Below are 11768 nucleotides of genomic sequence, written 5' to 3' on the forward strand. Positions count from 1 at the left end.
CGACCACCTAAACAATGAAGCACCACAATAAAATTTATGGAAGTAGCATGTATTTTTTGGTAATTTGTTTACATTACTCAACATTATGTTTCTGAGATTAATCACATTGTTGTGTGAAACTGTGGTTAGTTCATGGTTTTCTGTTGCATCACAATTTACTTGTGATGGAAACTGGTTGATTCCAGTTTCTTGCTGTTAAAAACAGTGCTGCTGTAAACATTCTTATAGATATCTTTTGATAGACAAATGCTGGAATTTCTTTAGGTCAGGGTTGACAAACTTTTCCTGTTAAGGATTAAAAAGTAAATATTTTAGACTTTAAGGATCTCATGGGTTCTGTCGCTACTATTTAACTCTGCCAATATATTGTGAAAACAGCCATAAACAATATATAAACAAATGGAAAGGTCTGTATTGCAATGAAATTTAACTTATACACACAGGATTTGGGCTGGATTTGGCCCTCAGGGCATAGTTGGTTGATCCCTGCTCCAAGTTATTAACTAGGAGTGAAACTGCTAAGTCATACTTAGTACACATGTAGTTTTAAATTGACTAAATAATGCCACATTGTTTTCCAAAGTGATTGTATTAATTTAAACTCCTATCAGCTTTGAAGATTTCCAGGTACCTCCCATCCTTACCAAGACTTGAAAAGATCAGATTTTTTTTTTCTTTTGGCTAATTTGAAGGGGCATGATTTTACCTAATTATGATTAAAATATATTTTCTTGATTACTAATGAGATTGAACATCATTTCTTATGTTTTCTCTTCTTTGAATTTATTTATTGAAATGATATCCTGATTTTCTATTGGGCTATTTGTCCCATTGTCATCAATTTGAAGGGGGTTATTTATATTTAATAATTTAAATATAATAAGTTAATAATATAATATATATTATATTATTTAATTTGTATTTATATTACAAATTGTAATTCTCTTTCACTTGTAGTTTTGAAAATATTTTTTTCCCACCTTGTGGTTTGTCATTTCACTTTATTAACAGTGAATTTTGAGAAATGAAAGATCATAATTTTGAAGTTTTAAAGTTTATCAATCCTAGGCCGAGACCTATCCACCTGCCAACACATGCCTCTCTCCTTCACTGCACGGTGGCCGCCTCCAGATTGCCATGGGTGACACCATCACTGCGTTCATGGTCCACAACAGCTCCAGCATATCCAAGGCCGGCTTCAAGGGTGACAATACCCCCAGGCCGTCTTCCCCTCCACAGTGGGGCACCCCGGGCACCAGGGTGTGATGGTGGGCATGGGCCAGAAGGACTCCTACGTGGACGATAAGGCCCAGAGCAAGAGGGGCATCCTGACCCTGAAGTACCCCATCGAGCACAGTATTGTCACCAACTGGGATGACATGGAGAATATCTAGCACCACAACTTGTACAAGGAGCTGCGTTTGGCCCCTGGGGAGCACCCTGTGCTGCTGACTGAGGCTCTCCTTAACCCCAAGGCCAACCATGAGAAGATGGCTCAGATCATGTTCAAGACCTTCAACATCCCAGCCGTGTATATCGCCATCCAGGCCGTGCTGTCCCTGTAGGCCTCTGGCCACACCAGTGGCATTGTTTTGGACTCTGGTAAGGGGGTCACCCACATGGTGCCCATCAGGAGGACTATGCCCTCCTCTATGCCATCCTGCATCTGGACCTGAAGATCCTCACTGAGCGTGGCTACAGCTTCACCACCACAGCCGAGTGGGAAATTGTGCGTGACATCAAGGAGAAGCTGTCCTATATCACCCTGGAGGTCGAGCAGGAGATGGCCACTGTGGCCTCCAGCTCCTCCCTGGAGAAGGGCTACAAGTTGCCTGACGGTCCGGTCATCCCCATTGGCAATGAGTGTTTCTGCTGCTCAAGGCGCTCTTCCAGACTTCCTTCCTAGGCATGGAATCCTGTGGCATCCACAAAAGTAACTTCCACTCCATCATAAAGTATGACATGGACATCTGCAAGGACCTCTATGCCAACAGGTACTGTCTGGTTGGACCACCATATACCCAGGCATTGAAACAGAATGCAGAAGGAGATTACCGCCCTGGCCCCCCAGCACAATGAAGATCAAAATCAATGTGTTTCCTGAGCACAAGTACGGTGTAGATGGGCAGCTGCATCCTGGCCTCACTGTCCCCCTTCTAGCAGATGTGGATTAGCAAGCAGGAGTAGGACGAGTCCTGCTCCTCCATCATCCACTACAAATGCTTCTAGGAGGACTCTTGCTTAAGTGGTTACATCCTTTCTTGACAACCTAACTTGCACAGAAAGTGATGAGATTGGCATGGCTTTATGTGTTTGATTATTTATTTATTTATTTATTTATTTATTTATTTATTATTTTTGCACTTGACTCAGGATTTAAAACCTGGAATGGTGAAGGTCACAGCAGTTGGTTGGAGTGAGCATCTGCAAAGTTCTAGACTTTGCAAAGTTGAAGACTTTGTACTTTTTTTTAAAATAGTAATTCCAAATATCATCAGATGCACTATTACAGGAAGTCCCTTGCCTGCTCAAAAGCCTCCCCACTTCTTCCTAATAATGGTCAGTCCTTGCCCGTTCACAGGGGAGGGTGCTAGCATTGCTTTTGTATAAATTATGGAATCCAGTTTTTAAAAATCTTAGCCTTAATACTTATTCTTTTGTTTTGTTTTATTTGAATGGTCAGCCATCACGACCTCTCTCTTCGTTCCCCAACTAGAGAGGTATGAAGACTTTTGGTCTCCCTGGGAGTGGGTTGAGATGTGGAGACAGCTAGGGCTTACCTGTACACTGACTTGAGACCAGTTCAATAAAGTGCACACTATAAAAAAGTTTATTAATCATAAAAGATTGGTTTTTATTTTTGTTTTGAAACTCTGTTTAGCCTGATACTAATATGAGGTGTGATAAAAAAAATGATGAATGTTTAAATTAAAAAAAAAACCATTATAGTAAAAGACACATTGTAATTAATCCCCCTCAAAACACTCCCCCTCATTTGGAACACACTTATTCCATCATTCTTGCCGCTTTCTGAAGCCGTTCTGGAAGTCCTCTTTCATGAGCAACTTTAGTTGTGCTGTCATGTCTGCCTTGATGTCCTGAATCACTTTGACTCTGAGGAAGAGCCAGAAGTCACACAGTGCCAATCCAACAAATAAGGTGTATGGGGACACACCATAATGTTTTTATTTGACAGAAATTGCCATGTTCCAGAAGGGGTGTATGTCATGGGCATAATGGAGGATGAAACCATTTGCCCATTTCATGTTAACTCATTGTTTGTGATCCATGATTTACAGCACACTTTAAAACACACCTTCTCTCAACTGTAGCTCACACCCAACTGACTACACCGAACAAGTTGAAACCTGTCACACACTGTTACTAAGTTTTGACGCAGAGCTTCGTGTATCGAAGATCCCTGCCTTTCCATTGGATAGCACTCAGCAGCAGCATTCACCATATTTTGTGATCACAACAGAAAAGCTCCATGTCACACATCACTTCTGGCATGGCAATTTCTGTTAAATAAAAACATTACGGTGTGTCCTCATCCACTTTATTCACCGATCTGGCACTGTGCGACTTCTGGCTCTTCCCCAAAGTAAAAATGATCATGAAAGGTAAACGTTTTGAATCAGTTCAAGACTTCAAGGCAGTCACAACAGCATAACTAAAGATACTCACAAAAAAGAACTTCCAGAACTGCTTCAGAAAGTGGCAAGAATGATGGGATAAGTGTGTTCGAAGCAAGGGGGAGTATTTTGAGGGGAATGAATGATAATGTGTCTTTATTTTAATACATTTTTTAAAATTTAAACATTCACTGTATTGTTTGATCACACCTCATATAGACGTATTAATTTCTTTTTTATTACAATTTGCATAGATTACATTTGTCTATCTTTTTATTTCCAAATTTATGTTTCTTGTAAATAACACAGACCTGGATTTTGATCTTCTTAGCCAATCTGACAATATTTCTTACTTTCTTCACCAGTTTGTTTTACATTGATTATGGTTACTTATATAGATATATTTGTACCATCTTATTTTGTGCTATTTTTTTCTGTCCTGTGTATAGTTCTCTCTTTTTAAAAATTGTTAATCTTTTCTCATTACATTGCTTTTCCTCTAATATCTTGGATAATATACATTCATTTTTTGTTCTTTTAGTGATTGCCCTAAAATTACAATATGTATCCTTAATAAGACTGAAATTCATCAATAGGTCACTTCCATATCTGGTCAATAGCAAGCACTGTTTTACTCTCCCATCTTAACTTTAAAAAAAATCAGACAAAATATACATAATACCTTTAAGAAATAGGGTAACTGGCAGCAAAGAACAATGATTTCTAAGAGAAATGAGTTGAACCTTATGCATATATTAGCTTGTAACTATAAAGAGCTTGCAGGCCACAGCATAGGGTAAAGGGAGTCCAGGAAGAGCCCAGTGGTCTCATTGAGTTGAAGAGACAGAATTCAGAAAAGTAAGGCAATGAATTTTGGGATAGAGAGAGAGAGAAAGAGAGAGATGCAGAGACAGATTTTGGCTGAGCACCAATCTATGAATATGTCTAAGGAATCTACAGAGCTTGGGAAAACAGCCCCTTGGAAGGAGTAGTCAGAATAACTTTTGAGAGCTCACAGAAGGTAAGGAGGAGTTTGCTTTTACCAGCCAGAAGCCAGAATGGAAAAACATCTAGCACACAGGCTATGATGTAGGTGTCTCAGGAGTGTATTTGTCGAGAGTGGGACGAAATGAGATCTAGATTAAAGGCTGCTCTGCACACAAAGAGTGGAAGTGGTGTTCATCAGGATCAAATTGATTCCAAGTAACCTGACTGCGTTTAGAAAAAAGGAATAATTCCTCCAAAATCATTTAAAGGAATAATGACAATAGTAATAAAGAAACATTCATAAATGTAAAAATTCACAGTCTAGTAGCCAATAATACAAAGAAATAGGAAAATATAACCCGTAACTAAGAAAAATATTAATGAAAACATCCTCAGAAATAACACAGCTGATAGATTCAGTAGACAATGACCTTAAGACAACTTATAAATATACACCACATATTCAACAGGGTAGAAGGAAGCACAGCATAAGCAAAAACACCCAAATCAAGATTTTAGAGATTAAAAAGCATAATACCTAAAATTTAAAAGTAATGGATGGGATTAACAACAGATTAAACACTAAAATAAATGATTGGTGAACTTGAAAACATAGTGATAGAAATGATGCAAAATAAAACAAATAGATTAAAAAGACAGGAGGGGGGGAATGAAGAGAGCATCAGTGAGCTGTGTGATTATATCGAGTGCCCTTACATACATGCAATTGAAGTCCCAGAAAGTGAGGGGGAAAAACAGGAGACATGAAAAAATTTGTTTTTGAAGAAATAATCTTCAAGCAGAAGAAATGTGAGGGAAATCAAAACACATCATAATCAACCTTCTTAAAAGCGTAATCTCTCAATCTTAAAAGCAGCAGAGAAAAATGGAAGATTATCCACAGAGGAATAAAGACAAGAATGAATAGCAGTTTTTTTCTCTATATCTCTGAGACTGTTTTTAATTATTTCATTTATCCTATTCTTTCGATTCCATATTTAAGTGAGATTATATGGTATTTGTCTTTCCCGGTCAGACTGATTTCACTTAGCATAATGTTCTCTAGGTCCATCCGTGTTGTTGCAAATGGTAAGATTTTGTTCTTTATGGTTGACTAATACTCCATTGTATAAATGTATCACAGTTTCTTAATCCAGTCGTCTACCAATGGGGATTTCTGTTGTTTCCAAGTTTTGGCTATTGTAAATAGCACTGCAATAAACAGGGGTGCATAAATTTTTTTGAATTAGTGTTTTTGATTTCTATGGATAGATACCTAAGAGTGGAATTGCTGGGTCATAAACTTTTTCCATTTCCCATTTCTTGATTTCCATAGTGGCTGGACCAATTTGCGATCCCACTAGCAGTGCACAAGTGTTCCGTTTTCTCCACATCATCGCCAACACTTGTTGTTTGTTGATTTATTGATGATAGCCATTCTGGCTGGGGTGAGGTGGTACCTCATTGTGGTTTTTATTTGCATTTCTCTAATGATTAGTGAGGTTGAGCATTTTTTCATATGTCTGTTTGCCATCTGTATGCTCTTTTTAGAAAAATGTCTCTTCATGTCCTCTGTCCATTTTTTAATTGGGTTGTTTGTTTTTTGGGGGTTGAGTTGAATGAGTTTTTTATAAATTTTGAGTATTAACCCCCTATCATACATATCATTGACAAATATCTTCTCCCATTCAGTAGGATGTCTTTTTGTTTTATTGATGGGTTCATTTGCTGTGAAAAAACTTTTTAGTTAGATGTAATCCCATATGTTTATATTTTCTCTTACTTTCCTTGTCCAAGGGGATATATCAGTAAAAATATTACTAAGGGTAATGTATGAAGCTGAATAGTTATGAACGTCAACTATAATTTCATATATATATGAATTTCATATATATGAATGTCATATATTATATTTCAATTTCATATACATTTCAATTTCATATATATGAAATTATATATTCATATATATGAATTCATTATATATTCATTATATATTCATTATATATTCATATATATTCATATATATAAGGAATATATTTATATATATATTCGTCACTGGATGTGGAGTACAGCATAAGGAATAAAGTCAGTGGAACTGTAACAGCTATATGTGATGTCAGAGGGGTAGTAGATTGGGGGAGGGGAGTTATTATTTTGTGAGGGGTAGAAATGTCTAACTATTACTTTGTTTTGTACACCTGAAACTACATGAAACTAAAAAAAAAAAAAATAGAACGAAAGAACAAATAGCAGCAGACTTCTCATTGGAAACAAATGTAAAACAGAGGACAGTGAAGCAACATCTTCCGAGTACTCAAAGAAAAAAAAAAGAGCTGTAGACTTAGAATTCTATATCCAGCAGAAATGTCTTTCAAAAAGTAATGCTAAAGACTTTTTAAGACATAGAAAACTAAGAGAATTCATTGCCACCAAACTGGCACTATAAGAGGTACTTAAAGAACACCTTTAGGCAAAAGGAAAATGATACCAGATGGAAATTTCAATCCACTTAAAAAAATAAGGAGCACTGAAAATGGTAAATATGTGGTAAATAATAAATATGTAAAAGACGTTTTTATTTTTACTCTGTATAAGCTTAGTTAAGGCATGCAGCATATCTCTTGAATATTGTACTTCGTATCTGTTAGGTATTTTATAAATATTATTGAATGACTTAAATGCTTCCTTAGGCTGAGACCTTGAGACTACCCAGGCGTTGGCCAGGCACCGGGGAGCAGACAGCACAGCACAGTCCAGGGAGCTTCTCAGTGATGGAGAGGAGGCCCCAGCACTGCCGATCAGTGAGCAGCAGGGATCAGTCACAAGGGAGGAATTTTTAAAACTTGGCAGGGAAAGTTTTTGCGCAGGCAACTGTTATGGGCTGAATTGTGTCCTCTCAAAATTTGTATGTTGAAGTCTTAATCCCCAGTAGGTCAGCATGCAACTATATTTGGAGATATGGACGTTAGCAAAATGTCTCTAAGCTGAAATGCAGTCGTATGAGTGGGCCCTAGTCATATAGGACGGGTCCTTACAAGAAGAGATTAGGAGACAGACGCAGAGGAAGAGAGTAACCATATATAACGCAAGGAAAGAGACCGCAGAAGAAACCACCCTTTGATTGTGACACTGGTTTTGGACTCCTCGCCTCCAGAATTAAAAGAAAATAAATGTCTGTTGTTTAAATCATCCAGTGTATGGTACCTTGTGATGGCAACCCTAACAAACTAATACATGTAGGCCACATTGTAGTACTTCAAAGCATTTCATTTTGATTGCCTTCAGGTAATCATGCCAATATTAAGCATGTGTCAAACAAACCTTCAAGGAGTTATGTGGATAAAAAAGTAGCACAGTCCAAAATTGGCTTTTTAATCCTTAAATACTAGACAAATACCAAATGAGAATATTTTCCTCTGCCCTTAGTCATGGGTGAGATTGGTAAGGAAAATAAGCCTCTGTGGCATTTAACCTCTTATGTCCTGGGCTGTTTGTTTAAAGCATATTTCAGGAAGTGTACAGTAGTTAAAGTTACAGATGAGCTTCAGGTGTTATCTATGGGCTGACTTCAGTCTGCAGCATTGGCTTGCATTCATATTTAAAAAGACATCCTTGGGTCACACCTATTCAAATTCTTTCGGAGGAGTTGGGCTGTGTGGTCTTTTAAATTTCAGGTTTCTTTAAAATGTAATAGTAGAGGATTCTGCTGCTTCTTAATCTATCTACTCTGTTTAGTGTGCTCAACATTAAGGCTACAGGATACTTGAAATTGCAAATATTTTTTCATGTAGGAAATATTAACCTTCAGATATGCATATACAGGTAACCCCCGTATAACATGGCACTTCTATAACATGGCTTCACTCTCACACGGTTTGAGAATTAGAGAAATCCTCGAACAACACAAAGCATAATAAGAGCTTTTAAGAGCAGAAAATATCTCCTTTGAAATTAGGGAAATTCCCAAACAACACGGAAGATAATAAAAGCTTAGTAGTGATGACAAAGAAAACATTATTTAGTACATATTAATATGTTACATTTTTGGTGAAAATTGCTTTAATAAAGTTATTTCTCTTAATTATAAAAATATAATAGTATTTTAAAAAAATTTTGGAATCTAACCGCCTTTTAATACTAGTTCTTTGTTTCGTATAACACAGATTCACGTAACATGGCAATTTTTAGGAACCTAACAACTGAGTTATACGGGGTTTACCTGTAGTTCTAGACAAATGCTATTGTCTGTGTTTCAGCTATTGCAAAACTAAGATTTCTTGACAACCAATTCACTGCTTTGGACTGTTAAAATAGTTCTTCTCTTTGCTGCACTTTCAGCCTATTGTTCAGTAAGATGTAATTGTGCTCACAGAGGAAGAAGTGTTGGAAATACTCATAGCGGGATATACTTAAAGTAACTCAATGGAATTACATCATTCAAACTGCAAACATGGTGAAAAACTTGTTACAGTGTTCCTGAAGAAGTTAGATGTCTCATTTAGAGGGACGGGATAATGATTTGCCATTTATCATGAAGTGTGCCTTTTATATCAGTAATAGAGTAAATAGATAGCAAGAGATGTCTTGGATCAGAGTTTTTCAGAATAGCATCAGTAACTTCAAACACAATGTTTATCATTGCTATGGCTGGAACACAAGAAATAACAAAATATCAAAGGTTTTATTTTGATATATGGTTTCTAGCTAGTTACTCAGCGAGCAGTAGATATTCAGGGTTGAGGAATAGAGAATCAAAGGACAAAGTTAAGAAAAGGTAAATAGCCTAGTTTTGGAGGGTTCAGAAGAGTGGATTTAGAAGAAGAGTGCAATATAACCAGAAGGTCAAGATTTACATATCTCAGAAAAAAACCTGAAAAACAAATTCTACTCACAATAAGAACCCAAAACAAAAGCTATCCAGCAAGAACCTTAACAAGAGTAGTGAGGAAGTTATAAGATGAACATTACAACATTTCGTTGAAAATTAAAAAAAAGGAAAAGTGAATAAAGTAAGGCTCTTACATGGGTGAATATAGTAACAACGTCAATTATTTGCAAATTAACGCAATTCTAATCGACACATTAGTGGTATATTTCTGATGATTTCTATTCTGTTGATTGTGCTTTTCTGGAGATGCTAAACTGTATAAAAGGAACATGTATTTTTTTTTAAATCAGGAAATGTTAATGACATTTTACTTTGTTTTAAGTGCTGAAAATACCTCTGTATGCTGAGTAACAGTTGGTGATGTAGGTCCATTTTCTTTGTTGCAGACTACAGGACCACTGTTTTGCTCACACCTGGTATCACCGTTCTCATACTCAATGTGAACAGCACTCTCTGGAATTGTGCAGTACACAACCTACGCTGTTGTATAGGGTGACCTCTTCCTGTACAGAGAGTTTTGTTCTTGCTTTTTTCCCTATCTACAAGGGAAGTCTTCTATTCTTTACCTGAGAGGGCACATCACCAAGTTATAGAAACTTCACCAGACTGAAAACAGGATTGTCAGAAAGCTCTGAAGGTGTTTTAAAGCTTTCCACTGCTTTAATGAAAAAGCAGCACACCCTATCAAGAAGTTTCTGAACCCTAGCCAGAACTCTTCGTCTGAAAGGGAATTTAAGTGTAGGTGTATTGGTAAACCAGTCATTAGGTGACTTTCACTCAGCCAACTGGTACTAGCAGTAATACCAACATTGATTACTAATTGTATTATAAAAAGGACAATCTGGGTTTTAAGAAACCCATTGAACCACTGACTTTTGTGGATGAATATGTAATTCGTATTCCTTTGCAAAAATCTAAATATGCAATAAAATGTAAAATTTTTGTTTCACTCTTAAGTCCTAAACAATATTTGTTTTATATTTCTTTCAAACAGCAACAATGAATCTACCATCCATATTGAGCACACCACATGGATTTCAAAGAAGGTTGCACATGTACTTCCTGAGATAGAACCTGAGATTTAGCTGAGTCGGTGCACTGTCTCCTTAATAATTTGTGAAGAAATAGAAATGGCAGAGGAAGCATGTATTACCTAGCAATTTTTTTAAGTAATGTCATCACTGGAAAATGAAAGACTGAATAAAATATTGCGTATTAAAAAAGAGAGAGAGAGAGAATTTTTAATTTCCCTCTCAAAATTTTCTATTGGACATTTAAGTTTTAAAACAAAGATGACATTAGTTTTAACAATAAGATGTATTAATTTTTTAAATTTACTAAAGAAAACAATTTTCAAATTATTTTTTATCACAACAATATAGGCTTTAAGTTAAGAAATGAAATTGTAGTAAAAGGTTTATAATGAAACACAACTGTCCCTTTCTATCCTGCTCTCCAGAAGCAACAGGTTTCAAAATCTTAGTTTTCTCTTTTGCTATACAGTTGATATTTCCTTTCTCTTTTCTTCCTGAAATAGCTGCAAACCATAAATTCTGACTTAGCCTGTTTTCAGGGTATTATTACTATGACTATACCAGTTAGGTTCCATCCGAAAAGCACCCACTTGCAATAGCCACTCACACTGCTGTACGGAGCAGCCATAGTATGTTTCCTTGTTAGATGCTCTACTCCAAGTAAGCAAATTTTTGGTTCACCTGGTTAATGGGTCAAAGTAGCACATGAAACTTGATATCTAGTATCTAAAGATGCCTGTCAAGTATTTTGTCTCTTCCTATGGTAGTAGATGAAAGTTGCAGCAATTCCTTCTTTACTTTGGAGGAAATATCCTGACATGCCCCAGAACACAGTAAAGTAGTAGGATACAAAATTAATACTCAGAAATCGGTTGCATTTTTATACTCAGAAAGAGAAATTAAGAAAACAATCCTATGTACAAGTGCATTTTAAAAAAACCAACACTCTAAGAATAAATTTAGCCAAGCAGGTAAAAGATGTGTATCCAGAAAATTATAAGATATTGAAGAAAGAAATTGAAGAAGGTACACATAAATGGAAGTATATGCCATGCTCATGGACAGGAAGAATATACATTGTTAAAATGTCTATACTGCTCCCCTTATGTCTCTGATGCATTTCGAGCTGCTATCCCAGTGCTGGAGCTCAGAACAATTACTTGCATCAGTAGCATATGCCAGATGGAAGACTAAGTGATCTCCCAGGCTAAGTCATGAAAAGTC

At 36.5% G+C, this 11768-nt stretch overlaps 1 pseudogene across 1 annotated transcript; it reads left to right on the forward strand.

The window, feature by feature from the left end:
• The first annotated feature begins 1194 nt into the window (after positions 1–1194).
• LOC308510360 (actin, cytoplasmic 1-like) lies at positions 1195–2229 on the forward strand (annotated as a pseudogene). Its single transcript has one exon. The product of its transcript is annotated as an actin, cytoplasmic 1-like (transcript).
• Positions 2230–11768: the final 9539 nt, after the last annotated feature.

This window comes from Rhinolophus hipposideros (genome assembly GCF_964194185.1).
Source record: "Rhinolophus hipposideros genome assembly, chromosome: 18".
Taxonomy (NCBI): Eukaryota; Metazoa; Chordata; class Mammalia; order Chiroptera; family Rhinolophidae; genus Rhinolophus; species Rhinolophus hipposideros.